This window comes from Oncorhynchus gorbuscha, unplaced genomic scaffold (assembly GCF_021184085.1).
Source record: "Oncorhynchus gorbuscha isolate QuinsamMale2020 ecotype Even-year unplaced genomic scaffold, OgorEven_v1.0 Un_scaffold_777, whole genome shotgun sequence".
In the NCBI taxonomy this organism is placed as follows: Eukaryota; Metazoa; Chordata; class Actinopteri; order Salmoniformes; family Salmonidae; genus Oncorhynchus; species Oncorhynchus gorbuscha.
Window position 1 is genome coordinate 181,362 of NW_025745807.1, and position 15,950 is coordinate 197,311.

A 15,950-nucleotide genomic window follows, 5' to 3' on the forward strand; every position below is an offset into this window, starting at 1 on the left:
TTAATTGGAGTCCACCTGTAGTAAATTGATTGGACATGATTTGGAATGGGAAACACCTGTCTATATAAGGTACCACAGTTGACAGTGCATGTCAGAGCAAAAACCATGCCATGAGATCGAAAGAATTGTCCGTAGAGCTCCGAGACAGGATTGTGACGAGGCACAGATCTGGGGAAGGATACCATAACATTTCTGCATCATTGAAGGTCCCCAAGAACAAAGTGGCCTCCATCATTCTTAAATGGAAGACGTTTGGAACCACCAAGACTCTCCCTAGAGCTGGCCGCCCGGCAACCTGAGCAATCGGGGGAGAAGGGGCTTGGCCAGAGATGTGGGCAAAAACCCAATGGTCACTCTGACAGAGCTATAGAGTTCCTCTGTGGAGATGGGATAACCTTCCAGAAGGACAACCATCTCTGCAGCACTCCACCAATCAGGCATTTATGATAGTGGCCAGATGGAAGCCACTCCTCAGTAAAAGGCACATGACAGCCGGCTTGGAGTTTGACAAAATGCACCTCTCAGACCATGAGAAACAAGATTCTCTGGTCTGGTGAAACCAAGATTGAACACTTTGACCTGAATTCCAACAGTCACGGCTGGAGGAAACCTGACACAATCCCTACAGTGAAGCATGGTGGTGGCAGCATCATGCTGTGGGGTTGTTTTTCAGCGGCAGGGACTGGAATACTCGTCAGGATGGAGGGAAAGATGAATGGAGCAAAGTACAGAGGTCCTGATGACAACTTGTTCCAGAGCGCTCAGGATCTCAGACTGGGGTGAAGGTTCACCTTCCAACAGGACAACGGTCCTAAACACACAGCCAAGGCAATGTAGGTGTGGCTTTGGGACAAGTCTCTGAATGTCCTTGAGTAGCACAGCCAGATCCCGGACTTGAATCCGATAGAACATCTCTGAAGAAACCTGAAAATAGCTGTGCAGCAACGCTCCCCATCCAACCCGACAGAGCATGAGAGGATCTGCAGAGAAGAATTGGAGAAGCTCCCCAAATACAGGTGTGCCAAGCTTGTAGCTGGAATCGCTGCCAAAGGTGCTTCCACAAAGTATTGAGTAAACGGTCTGAATACTTATGTTAATGTTATATTTCAGTTAATTTTTATATTTTTTATACATTTAAAAAATGCCTATAAATCTGTTTTTTTCTCATTATGGGATATTGTGTGTAGATTGATAAGGAAAATATACATTTTAATCCATTTTAGAATATGGTTGTAATGTAACAAAATGTGGAAAAAGGATCTGAATACTTTTCAAATGCACTGTTTGTGCTAGTGCCAACATCATTTTGTATATTATCCATTGACAGTAAGGTATATGAATACGCACAAAAGGGGAGGAAACTAAAGGAAGACAAAAAATCATTATGAAAGAATAAGGTTTTGTTAATGGAGAAACCCCCCCCCAATAACTAGAAATGTATTATATATTATATTTATTATACAATTTATATACACCCATACATATACTTACAATGACTGTGTAAGCACGGATGGGAATTCTTCAGTACTCAGTTTTAATAGAATAACTTTTGTGATAGTCTATTGATTGGATTTACCATACATTGTTATCTTGCAACTTTGTACAAATTATTATAGAAACATCATTCAATTGTCTGGTCTGTGCGAATACTCATCATTCAATTGTCATCATGTTGGAAGGACCGTGCAAATGTAATGCGACTGAGAGTGGGGTCTACTCTCTTCATTATCGTTCTACACTGAGTGTACAAAACATTAGGAACAACTGCACTTTCCATGACATAGACTGACCAGTTGAAAGTTATGATCCCTTATTGATGTCAATTGTTAAATCCACTTCAATCAGTGTAGGTGAAGGGGAGGAGACAGGGTAAGAAGTATGTTTAGACCTTGAGACAATTGAGACATGCATTGTGTATGTGTGCCATTCAGAGTTTAAATAGGCAGGACACAAAATTTAAGTGCCTTTGAATGGGGTATGGTAGTAGGAGCCAGGCACACCAGTCAGAGTGTGTGAAGAACAGCTGGGTTTTCCACGTTCCCATGCGCATCAAGAATTGTCCACCACCCAAAGGACATCCAGCCAACTTGACTCAACTGTGGGAAGCATTGGCGTCAACATGGGCCAGCATCCCTGTGGAATGCATTTGACACCTTGTAGACGAATGGAGGCTGTTCTGAGGGCAAAAGGGGTGCAACTCATTAGCAAGGTGTTCCTAATGTTTTGTACACTGTGTATATCCAGACCTATTTTTCTCTCTCTCCTTCTCATCCTGTCTCGCTCTCTCCCTCTCTTCACCATTCTGGGTCTCTCTCGCTCGCTCTCTCTCTCTCATCCTGTCTCGCTCTCTCCCTCTCTTCACCATTCTGGGTCTCTCTCTCTCTCTCTCTCTCTCTCTCTCTCTCTCTCTCTCTCTCTCTCTCTCTCTCTCTCTCTCTCTCTCTCTCTCTCTCTCTCTCTCTCTCTCTCTCTCTCTCTCTCTCTCTCTCTCTCTCTCTCTCTCTCTCTCTCTCTCTCTCTCTCATCCTGTCTTGCTCTCTCTCTCTCTCTCTCATCCTGTCTTGCTCTCTCCCTCTCTTCACAATTCTGGGTCTTTTTTTGACAAGTAGCATAAGAATATTTTCTATTTATTTATGTCTACAACATTTGAAAGCAACACTTGAATTAGTCATTTTCCGTATGACTATTTATAATCCCCGAAGTGAGGACATTTTCTCCCATTTTCAACAAATCTTTCCCTAATGCTATCTTAAAAAGTTCCTTTGATTCATTCTTAATCTCTGTTCTCTCCGAAGTTGCTGTAATGTTCTCAGCATTGCAGATGGAGAAAGAGAGAGTTAAAATGAGATTTGACTATATTAAGGCTAGATGTGTGTGCTGCCTGAATACACCAGATGACTTGCTGCTTAGACAAGTGAAGATGAGGGTGAAATGTTCTTTTGGAGTTACATGATTTCCTAAATAGTTATTGCATAGTTTGGAGCTGTGCTTCGGGGCATTTTCCTGTTGTAGGAGGAAATTGACTCCAATTAAGCGCAGTTCACACGATATGGCATGGCGTTGCAAAATGGAGTGATAGCCTTCCTTCTTCAAGATCCCTTTTACCCTGTACAAATCTCCCACTTTACCACCACCAAAGCATCCCCAGACCATCACATTGCCTCCACCATGCTTGACAGGTGGCGTCAAGCACTCCTCCAGAATCTTTTCAGTTTTTCTTCCTCTGTCCAGTGTCTGTGGTCTTTTGCCCATCTTAATCTTTTCTTGTTATTGGCAAGTCTGAGATATGGCTATTTTTTGCAACTCTGCCTAGAAGGATAGTATCCCGGAGTCACCTCTTCACTGTTGACTTTGAGACTGGTGTTTTGCGGGTACTATTTATTGAAGCTTCCAGTTGAGGACGTGTGAGGCATCTGTTTCTCAAACTAGACAATCTAATGTGCTTGTCAGTTGTGCACCGGGGCCTCCCACTCCTCTTTCTATTCTATTTCTGGTTAGAGACAGTTTGCGCTGTTCTGTAAAGGGAGTACTACACAGAGTAGAAGGAGATCTTCAGTTTCTTGGTCATTTCTTGCATGGAATAGCCTTAATTTCTCAGAACAAGAATAAACTGATGAGTTTCAGAAGAAAGTTCTTTGTTTCTGGCCATTTTGAGCCTGTAGTCGAATCCACAGATGCTGATTCTCCAGATACTCAACTAGTCTAAAGGACAGTTTTATTGATTCTTTAATCAGAACAACAGTGTTCAGCTGTGCTAACATAATTGCAAAATTATTTTCTAATGATCAATTAGGTTTTTAAAATGATAAACTTTGATTAGCTAACACAACGTGCCATTGGAACCCAGGAGTGATGGTTGTTGATAAAGGGATCTCTGTATGCCTATGTACAGTAGATATTCCATAACAAATCAGCTATTACCAGCTATCAATAGTCATTTACAACATTAACAATGTCTACACTGTATTTCTGATCAATTTGATGTTATTTTAATGGGCAAAAAAATTGCTTTTCTTTTAAAAACAATGACATTTCGAAATGACCCCAAACTTTTGAACGGTATTGTAAACATTTTGGTAGACTTATTAAATGGACTTAAGCATAGATAATAACAGAGAGTAGCAGTAGCTTAAAAGCGTGAGGGGGAGCAATGCAAATAGTCTGGGTAGCCATTTGATTAGATGTTCAGTAGTCTTATGGCTTGTGGGTGGAAGCTGTTTAGAAGCCTCTTGGACCTAGACTTGGCTTTCCGGTACTGCTTGCCATGCGGTAGCAGAGAGAATAGTCTTTGACTGGGGTGGCTCAAATCTTTGACCATTTTTAGGGCCTTCCTCTGACACCGCCTGGTATAGAGAGTCTTGATGGCAGGAAGCTTGGACCCAGTGATATACTGGGTCGTATGCACTATTCTCTGTAGTGCCTTGCGGTCGGAGGCCGAGCAGTTGCCATACTGATGCAACCAGGCAGGATGCTCTCGATGGTGAAGCTGTAGAAACTTTGAAGATCTGAGGACCCATGCCCAATCTTTTCAGTCTCCTGAGTGGGAATAGGTTTTGTGGTACCCTCTTTACGACTGTCTTGGTGTGCTTGGACCATGTTAGTTTGTTGGTGAAGTGGACACCGAGGAACTTGAAGCTCTCAAACTGTTCTAATACAGCCCCGTTGATGAGAATGGGCATGTGCTCGGTCCTCCTTTTCCTGTAGTCCACAATTATCTCCTTTGTCTTGATCACATTGAGGGAGAGGTTGTTGTCCTGGCACCACCACACAGCCAGGTCTCTGACACCCTCATTATATGCTGTCTTGTCGTTGTCGGTGATCAGGCCTACCACTGTTGTGTCATCGGCAAACTTAATGGTGTTGGAGTTGTGCCTGGCCGTGCAGTCATGAGTGAACAGGAAGTACAGGAGGGGACTGAGCACGCACCCCTGAGGGGCCCCCATGTTAAGGATTAGGTTGCCGGATGTGTTGTTACCTACGCTTATCAGGATGTCCAGAATCCAGTTGCAGAGGGAGATGTTTAGTCCCAGGGTCCTTAGCTTAGTGATGAGCTTTGATGGCACTATGGGGTTTAATGCTGAGCTGTAGTTAATGAATAGCATTCTCACATAGGTGTTCCTTTTGTCCAGGTGTGAAAGGGCAGTGTGATCTGCTTGAAACGTGTTGGTATTACAGACTTGGACAGGGAAAGGTTGAAAATGTCAGTGAAGACACTTGCCAGTTGATCAGCGCATTCTCTGAGTACACGTCCTGGTAATCCGTCTGGCCCTGCGGCCTTGTGAATGTTGACCTGTTTAAAGGTCTTACTCACATCGGCTGCAAAGAGTGTGATCACACAAACTTCCGGAACAGCTGGTGCTCTCATGCATGTTTCAGTGTTACTTGCCTCGAAGCGAGCATAGAAGTCTGGTAGGCTCATGTCACTGGGCAGCTATCGGCAGTGTTTCCCTTTGTTTGTAGTCTGTTTGCAGTCCCTGCCACATTCAACGAGCGCCGGAGCCGGTGTAATATGATTCAATCTTAGTCCTGTATTGATGCTTTGCCTGTTTGATGGTTCGTCAGAGGGCATTGCGGGATTACTTATAAGCTTCCGGGTCAGAGTCCCGCTCCTTGATAGCAGCAGCTCTACTCTTCAGCTCAGTGCGGATGTTGCCTGTAATCCATGGCTTCTGGTTGGGTATGTACGTACAGTCACTGTGGGGATGACTTCATCGATGCGCTTATTGATGATGCCAGTGACTGATGTGGTCTACTCCTCAATGCCATCGGAAGAATCCCGGGACATATTCCAATCTGTTCTAGCAAAACAGTCCTGTAGCTTAGCATCTGCTTCATCTTACCACTTTTTTTTGACCGAGTCACTGGTGCTTCCACCTTTAATTTTTGCTTGTCTTAATCAGGAAGATAGAATTGTGGTCAGATTTGCCAAATGGAGGTCAGCTTTGTATGCATCTCTGTGTGTGGAGTAAAGGAGATCTTGAATATTTTTCCCTCTGGTTGCACATTTGAGATGATGATAGAAATGAGGTAAAACAGATTTAAGTTTCCCCTCATTAAAGTCCCCGGCCACTAGGACCACCGCCTCTGGATAAGCATTTTCCTGTTTGCTTATGGCCGTATACAGCTCATTGAGTGCGGTCTTAGTGCCAGCATCGGTCTGTGGTGGTATGTAGATATCTACAAAAAAATACAGCTGAAAACTCTCTAGGTAGATAGTGGGGTGTGACGTAGACGTCCGTCACTGGCCGCGGGCAGCATTTGGTTCTTTAACGCACACACATATTCTTCACTCCTCCCTGCGCCATTATAAGATAAGTTAACAATGTGGGTCGACACACAAATTAACTTCTGTCTTGGTGCATGCATTTCACACCTGTCAGTGTTCATATTTGAGAGATACAATAATTATTATACTTATCAATGTTGTGGATGAGCGCATTGTTTTTTTGTTCTGTTCCTCTCTCTCCATCTCTGTAGCTTCCGGGTATGCTGGAAAAGGACCCGAGCTAAGGGAATTGGGTTGGCTTTATAGTGCCTGTCCCAAATGGCTCAGTAATGCATATGGGCATATTGAAAGATATTGTCAGTAGTGAGGTAATGTTGTAAATGTTATGTTGTGATATTGTTTAAAACCGTGTTGCAATGTATATCCTTTAGTATGTTTAGTTCATGGAAAAGGTAGGTTTGTATTGTTAATTGATTAATTAATAAGGGTTAATTGTTCTGAGGGGAGGGGCTAGCCCTACAAAAGGAGCCTCTCTTTCAGTCATGGGGAGGTTTTTGTTTTGGATTGAGCTGTGGATGGGGCAGCATTGTTTTTAAGCTGTCCCATAAGGTAGACGTTGATGGCAGTACTGTTGTTTTTTTGTTCCGGAATCACTTGTAAATAAACACCTTTGCACAGAAGAACTTTTGTGGTTCCGCCATCTTTTTATTTTGATAGAGGTTAGGTTATCCAGTTTAGCCTTCTGGCCTACTCTACGTGACATGGGGTCTACAGCTTATCATGAGATACTCTACCTAAGGCGAGCAAAACCTCGAGACTTCCTTAGATATCGTGCACCAGCTGTTGTTTACAAATATACATAGACCCCTACCCCTTGTCTTACCAGAGGCTACTGTTCTATCCTGCCAATGCAGTATGTAACCCACCAGCTGTATGTCAATCATGTCGTTGTTCAGCCACGACTCGGTTAAACATAAGATATTATAGTTTTTAATGTCTGGTTTGTTGGATATATTACAGTTTTTAATGTCTGGTTTGTTGGATATATGTGCTTTTAGCTCATCCAATTTATTTTCCAGCGATTGTACATTGGCCAGTAGTACGGATGGCAAGGGCAGATTAGCCACTCGTCGGCGGATCCTCACAAGACACCCCAATCTCTTTCCGCGACCGGGTGTCTGGAGTAAATCCCTCTCGTCCGACTAAAGATAAATTCTTCGTCCAGTTCAAGTTGAGTAATCGCTGTTCTGATGTCCAGAAGCTCTTTTCTGTCATAAGAGACGGTAGCAGCCACATCATGTACAAAATAAGTTTCAACAAATAAAAAATAAAAAACATAATAGCACGGTTGGTTTTAAGAGCCCATGAAATGGCAACCATCCTCTTTGGCGCCATCTTACTGCAGCAGCAATATTTGTGATTTCTGTTTCATTAGCTCTATAAGCAGGACTCCTCCACACTCAACCCAACATGATGTTTTCTGCACTCCCCTATGAATAATGAATGTCTTAACAGTGAATGACAACAGCTCCAAGAATTTCATTTGGCAGTGATTGCCCTTACCTCAAGACGCATAAGAAAAACACCATCTAGACCAGGGGTGTCAAACATACGGCCCGCGGGCCGGAACCGGCCCCCAAGGAGGTTCGATCAGGCCCGCAGGATAATTTGAAAGTGGAAAAAATGCATAAAAGACATGGAATTAATATTTTTAATTCGCTGCAATTCATGGATTATCCGCTAAGGGGCGCACTCTTTCCATCAGAGTAGAAGACAAGCCGCATCACTGAGACAGACTGAAAACAGCAGACGGTATCAATGCGCCATCTGCTGCTTGTTACGACGTTGTTAATACCTTGGTCTCTACCTCTCCGCTACACCCTCATTAGCCAAAATGTCGTTATCCAAACGGAGAAAAGTAGATAAGGAGTGTAGAATTTTCAAAGAAAAATGGACCACGTCCTATTTATTTACAGAGATGCACGGAAAACCTTTGTGCTTGGTGTGTTTGCAACAAGTTTCGGTATTGAAGGAATATAATATTCGACGCCACTACGAGACTCATCACAGCGAAAAATATGACGGCTTGCAAGGACAACTGAGAAGAGATAAGATTAACGAATTGCTGGCGGGTCTGGGATCAGTAGCAATGCATATTTGTGAATGATAAAAGTAAATTGCACATTTGTCTAAGGAAATATGAGGTGTTTCATGAAATGTTTTGTAAAAGGATAGTTCATTAAATTTCAATATTTTCCTAATGTTCTTGTGCTTCTTTACACCAAAACAAAGGAAAGACATGATATTTTGGTTATTTATAGCAGAGTATGGTATAATTTTAATGGTCCGGCCCACTTGACATCTCCCTAGGCCGTATGTGGCCCACGATGCGAAATGAGTTTGACACCCCTGATCTAGACAATCTGAAAGCTTACCAAGTCAAATTGTAGTCATTTGTGTGACCTTGTTCATGTTAACAGATTACATTCTATGGGATTACTGTGTCATTTGATCAAGTGAATGTGGATTTTTGATATGTCAAAAAAATTATCAGCATTTCTCTTCAAAGGGACATTACATCATACAAAAGTATGTGGACACAGTTTCAAATGAGTGGATTCGGCAATTTCAGCTACACCCATTGCTGACAGGTGTATAACATTGAGCACACAGCCATGCAATCTCCATAGACAAATATTGGCAGGAGAATGGCCTTACTGAAGAGCTCAGTGACTTTCAACGTGGCACCGTCATAGGATGCCACCTTTCCAACAAGTCAGTTTGTCAAATATCTGCCCTGTTACAGCTGTCCTGGTCAACTGTAAGTGCTGCTATTGTGAAGTGGAAACATCTAGGAGCAACGACGGCTCAGCCATGAAGTGGTTGGTCACACAAGGTCACAGAACAGGACCGCCGAGGGCTGAAGAACGTAGAACGTAAAAATTATCTGTCTTCGGTTGCGACACTCACTACCGAGTTCCAAACTGCCTCTGGAAGCAACGTCCGCACAATAACTGTACATCGGGAGCTTCATGAAAGGGAATTCCATGGCCGAGCAGCTGCACACAAGCCTAAGTTCACCATGTGAAATGCCAAGCGTCGGCAAGAGTGGTGTAAAGCTCGCCGCCATTGGACCATGGAGCAGTGAAAACGCATTCTCTGGAGTGATGAATCACGCTTCACCATCTGGCAGTCTGACGTATGAATCTGGGTTTGGCAGATGCCAGGAGAACTTTACCTGCCTAAATCCATAGTGCCAACTATAAAGTTTGGTGGAGGAGGAATAATGGTCTGGGGCTGTTTTTCATGGTTCGGGCTAGGCCCAGTGAAGGGTAATCTTAGCGCTACAGCATACAATGACATTCTTTTAAAAAATGTTACCCCTTTTTCTCCACAATTTCATGATACCCATTTGGTAATTACAGTTTTGTCCCATCGCTGCAACTCCCCTGTGGACTCAGGGGAGGCGAAGGTCGAGAGCCATGCGTCCTCCAAAACACAACCCTGCCAAGCAGCACTACTCCTTGACACACTGCTCGCTGAATCCGGAAGCCAGCCGCACCAATGTGCGGAGGAAGCATCGTCCAACTGGCGACCGTAGTCAGCTTGCAGGCACCCGGCCCACCACAAGGAGTCGCTAGAGCGCGATGGGACAAGGAAGTCCTGAATGGCCAAACATCCCTTAACCCAGACAATGCTGGGCCAATTGTGCGCCACCTCATGAGTCTCCCGGTCACGGTCGAATGTTACACAGCCTGGGATCGAACCCATACAATGACATTCTAGACGATTCTGTGCTTCCAACTTTGTGGCAACAGTTTGGGGAAAGCCCTTTCCTGTTTCAGCATGAGAATGCCCCCGTGCACAAAGCGAGGTCCATACAGAAATGGTTTGTTGAGATCGGTGTGGAATAACTTGACTGGCCTGCAAAGAGCCATGACCTCAACCCCATCGAACACTTTTGAGATGAATTGGAACGCAGACTGTGAGCCAGGTCTATTCGCCCAACATCAGTGACCTCACTAATGCTCTTGTGGCTGATTTGAAGCAAGTCCCTGCAGCAATATTCCAACATCTAGTGGAAAGCCTTGCCAGAAGAGTGGAGGCTGTTATAGCAGCAATGAATTCCTATGATTTTGGAATGAGATGTTCGACTGGCAGATGTCCACATACTTCACAAGCATTCTACAAGTAATTCTGTTACAGTATGCCAGTGGTGATAGCGCTGCTGGCCTGAAATCATATTGAGCAGTGCCAGATCCGCTTATTAAGGGGAGAGAGAGTGACAGGACCAGGGGAACAGAGTCGGGCCATTGCAGTGCTGGGCCAAGAAACGTGTATTTTTCTATTTCCACCCTAGTCTGTCCCCTGACACCCCCCCCCCCCCCCAGACCCTCAACCCTGTCCTCTCACACCCACTTCATACCCAAAGCTCCCTGACGTGTCTCATAGGGAACACCCCCCAGCCCAGCACCCCCCCATTCCCTCTAACTTCCCCCACATCTGCACCACTCTTCCTCACTGTCACTGTCTCGCCCTCTCTGCTCCCTGTTGTCCAGCTCTTTTTACTACACTCTTACTTACTCTCAACCCTCTACCACCACACGCGACTCTATCCCATAACACTAACTCCCTCACTGTTCTCCTCTCCCCACCCCCACCACCCCTCTTTAGGAAACGTTATGCCTGGGTTGATATGTCACCTTTGTCCATTACTCTCAGACTGAATTCCTGTGTGCTCCAGCAAACACTTGCATGCTATACCTGATCACAGAACAGTGGGGACACCAAACCCACGTTTCATTCCAACATGTCCCTAATTCCATTGTTCCAAAAGGCCCTTTAGGGTTCATTCTAGAATGTCTCCACCCCAGTGTTAAAAAGGTCCCCACGGCACACTAAAGCTCATTCTTAGTGCCCCCTCCCTTTGTTTTTAATTTTTTAATTTTCTTCATGGCGCTGCAGAAAGCAGTGGGACGAGCAATATCCCCTGTGGGACACCACCGTCTGGGCAGCAGCAGCCGTCTGTGGTGCTGGCCAAGGTGTGTGTGTTTGTTTAGTCTGGGAGAAGGTGTGAGACTGCCAAATTTTTAGGAAGACGGGGTCCCCCAGGTATCACCGGAGCCCTCCTCTGGGCCGCAGGGCTAGGGATGTGTTTGAGGGGGCGCGCTGAGGTCATGATCCTCTGTGGGGTGATGACAAGGTTAAGCTGATGGGGAGATGCCCCGGGGGATGCTGGGTTTAAAGGGGAGTTCAAGAAGGAGAATGGGGTGTCATGAGCAGGTGGACAGAAAGAGAGACTGACCAACAGAACATTCCACCCACCCCCCCTTACTGACTACCATGAAGTAAATGTGTTTTATTATATTCAAACAAAGTTTTTTTGCCATTGATACCATAGGAAACCAGCACTACTATGTTGCTGAAGAGAAAGCGCGCCTTTCGTTTTTGTGACAGATACATCGTGCCCTATAGTGTTTAAAACTTCTTTAAGTCATTAAAATATACTTTTAATCCACCTTCTGGTTCTGAACTGAATCGAGAATTTTTTCCGTGGAGTGAGCCAAGTGTTTACTTACAGTGATAGGGATGGTGAGTGGGCATTGGTGTGACAGTGATGATGCTGTTATGGCTATGGCATGCTGGTAGTACAGAGTTACAAAGATGTATTACCAAGATGATATGGTGGTATGAGAGCCTGACTGGCAGGTCATGGTATGACAGTGTGATGCAACAACTCTTAATTAAGGTGACTGTTTAATATTAACTTTGACCAAAAAAATGCACTTTGACTGTTGAATCTCTGACCATAACTATTAATTCTATGACATTGTAGCCCTGCAGTCCTGGCTCTCTACCTGTGATAGCTCTGCTCACCCCTACCCTGCCCTGCCCTGCCCAGGTTAGCTCTTTCCCCAGCCAGTCCTTTTGCTCTTTCCTCTTGCTATTCCTTCTCATTAGTGTTGACCGGTGGTCACCAACCGGGCGATCGTAACCAAGGCATTCCCAGTCGATCAGCAAACATTTCTGTAAAAAAACAACAACGATAAAGCCTTGCGCTCCTATTTTTTAAAATTCGTTTTGTGTTGCAGTAGGTGCACTTGATTCAGCAGCTCTAGTACCGGGAAGGCAAAGCGTTCCCATTTTGAACTATTTCATGTGTCTGAAGGTAGAACTCCGCCTACCCAGCAGGCCCAGAAAGCAAATCAAGTTCACCTATCGGCCTACCGCTGGCCAATCAGATAGCTCACATCACTGTGTCTGACCAGTTCCCTCGAGCCATAGGCTGTAAAAAGAGGCCTCGCACGGACAGGAAAGTTGATACTGTGAGATTTCAAAACTTTTAAAACCCTGACTAGAGAGACTCAACGAATACAGCAAGGAGCTGCTGTTTATATGAGTAAGTTCAGTTCTTACTGTCAACACTTTGTGCAACACTTTTATAAATTATCAAAAAATGTGCGTTCTTCCTACTTCCACTCGCGCTACCACCAGCACTGCAGCTGCAATGAATGACTACAGCAAAGTGTTCCAACTTGTGTTGTTATTATTAGCAGCTTGTGTCTTTTTTAATGTAAAGGAATATTTAACTTCCTCTGGTCATAGAAGTAACTACATGAATTGGTGCATGAGGCAGAAATAATGCAGTGTGACTTGAATATCCCGTCAGCTGGAAGACCGTCTCCTTTCTCTCAGCGGAAGGAGGGAGACGGTGAGTCGGGTGACAGGCAGCTCTCTCCCTCCCCTCAGACTGACCATCGGATGTAGGCCATCAGTCCAGTAAGAACAAAACAGTATTATGCTCACTCAGCCTCACAAGTCATACAACAAATGATTTATTACCTGCGTGACTATACCTAAAGGTTTTTCATATCACTTCAAAATGGTTTGAGAAGAACAACATTGGCAAGGCAATTCAAGCATAGCCGATATAAAGCGAGCCGATAGTCTACTGCACAAACCTCATTGCTACAGAACTATGTTTAATTGGTTAATGTTGCAAAAAGGATCTGAGCAGTAGATCTCGGCTTGCATTTCATCTTCGAAAGTGATCTGGACTCTGGTGACCACTGATGTGACCACTGGTGTAGTCAATAGTCTACACTCCATGCCTGGGTTGTGCTAGGCTCGACCCTCTGTAAACCAAATGTCCACACTGGGAATAACAGTACAGGTCAGACCCCACCAGATCTAATGGAAACAGACCAGACACTCGGGGGATGAAGCACACAAATCAAGCATGGAGCACATTACTTCTAAAATATGCCTAGCATTTGTCTGAAAGCAGGTCATAAAAATGTGTCTAGAGCACTGCCGGTAATGTAAAGTAACTATCCCCCCAAAAATATACATACAGTTGAAGTCAGGAGTTTACATACACCTTAGCCAATTACATTTCAACTCATTTTTTCACAATTCTTGACATTTAATCCTAGTAAAAAAAATCCCTGTCTTAGGTCAGTTAGGATCCCCACTTCATTTTAAGAATGTGAAATGTCAGAATAATAGGAGAGAATGATTTATTTCAGCTTTTATTTCGTTCATCACAATCCCAGTGGGTCAGAAGTTTACATACACTCAATTAGTATTTGGTAGCATTGTCTTTCAATTGTAAAACTTGTCAAACGTTACAGGTAGCCTTCCACAAGCTTCCCACAATAAGTTGGGTGGATTTTGGTGTCAGGTTTGTAGACCTTGCTCGCACACGCATTTTCATTTCTGCTCACAAATGTTCTATAGGATTGAGGTCAGGGCTTTGTGATGGCGACTCCAATACCTTGACATCGTTGTCCTTAAGCCATTTTGCCACAACTTTGGAAGTATGCTTGGGGTCATTGTCCATTTGGAAGACCCATTTGCGACCAAACTTCCTGACTGATGTCTTGAGATGTTGCTTCGATATATCCACATACTTTTCCTCCCTCATGCTGCCATCTATTTTGTGAAGTGCACCAGTCCCTCCTGCAGCAAAGCACTCCCACAACATGATGCTACCACCCCTGTGCTTCACGGTTGGGATGGTGTTCTTCAGCTTGCAAGCCTCCCCCTTTTGCCTCCAAACATAACAATGCTCATTACTGTCAAACAGTTATATTTTAAACAGCAGTCTGGCTTTTTTTATGGCGGTTTTAGAACAGTGGCTTCTTCCTTGCTGAGTGGCCTTTAAATGTTATGTTGATAGGACTCGTTTTACTGTGGATATAGACACTTGTGTACCTGTTTCCCCCCAGCATCTTGACAAGGTCTTCAGAGAGAGAGAGAGAGAGAGAGAGAGAGAGAGAGAGAGAGAGAGAGGGGGGGGTTGATTTTGGAGGAGAAAGACTTTGTAGTGATTATTGACGTTTTATTGACAAAATCTTTCTGTCTTCAAAGGGGGCTCAGTATTTTTGGTGGGTCTCTGTTTTTTTGTAAACTATTAGCTGGAATTAGGGGGATTTGACAGATCGGCTGCAGGAGAGAGCAGGGCGGTCCAGGAGGGTGTGTGTGTCTGGTTGGGCTCTATTTATGTCAGGCCCAGACCCAGCACAGACACATCCCCTGGGACAGAGCAATAAGTGCTAAGCAAACATATCTGTGTTGTACTCTGGAAACTCTGAAGGAGCCCCAAACGCCAAAACCGGCAACTCGTTTCTCCTTCCTTCCTTCTCTCTTTCTCTCTCTCTCTCCTGGTCACCTCTCCTCTTCCACTCCACCACATATTCATCACAAAGACATTTAGACACCAGATCATGATTACTTAATTTTCACACACAAACACATCGGTTCAGGTTGCAAGGTCACATGGAATCTTAAAAACATCGCGCGTTAGAATGTAATAACTTATAGTCACTTCTAGGCATGAGATGTATGTGTGTGTATGTCTACATATTTCCACTTTTGGAGGGAGACCCACAGGTGTCAGTACTGATGTTGGGCCCTAGAGGGCACTGGTGTGTCCGTGAGTGTCCATGTGTCAGACAGACACCTTTGGCTTTCTCTGGGTGCCTGTGTTGTTGTCACATGCATGTTGCCACGTTCCCGCTTTCACCTCCGCTGTCGCCCGGGGCTCGCTGGGACCCGACACTTCATTTACTTACAGCGTGACGGCCAAATGAATTGGGCTGGGTTGAGGGAGGCTTGTGGGGTGGGGATACCTCCTGTTCCTTGAAATAATCACGCGGGTGAGGAATGCTGCTCCAAAATCAGCAGCTCTATGAAATGGTGCCTTTAGGGTGGTTAGCCTGAGCCACTGTCGGGGGCATGTATGGCGAAGCTGACAGCGCCTTTGTGTGTGTCTGAGTGGGGCATAAGGTAAGGGTGCAGTAGAGGTTTCCCTTATTATTGGTGGTAGGTTTGGTCGTTTAGTAATTTTCCTTTTGGAACTGTTTGACTTTGTTGATTGGATGTGTCTGATTTATTTGAGTGGTTCGTCGAGGTTTAGTTGGTGTTTATTTTTCTATTAAGCCATTATTTGGTTTTATGGCAGCAAGAAAAGACACTCAAACACTAAAAACAATATTTTAAGACAGTCATATCCACAGCATCAGCAGAGTAATGTTGGAACCCTGGGAACCTTCTGTGAATGCTGGCAGCGGGGTGTGTGTGTGTGTGTTTGCGTGTGCGTACATGCGTTTTGTGTATGTATGGGTCTGTGCGAGCCACATACTGTATAATCTGGGAGTGTGATCTGAGATGTGCTGTTTCATCCCTGTGCCAAGGCTAGCTGCTGGGCTGGGGCTCCAGC

The 15,950-nt window shown here is 44.6% G+C and overlaps 1 protein-coding gene across 2 annotated transcripts in view; it reads left to right on the forward strand.

Annotated features, from left to right (window-relative positions):
• LOC124020226 (netrin-3-like) overlaps positions 1-15,950 on the forward strand; it is a 112,474-nt gene that overhangs the window by 42,630 nt on the left and 53,894 nt on the right. The gene's annotated exons all lie outside the window — the stretch shown is intronic.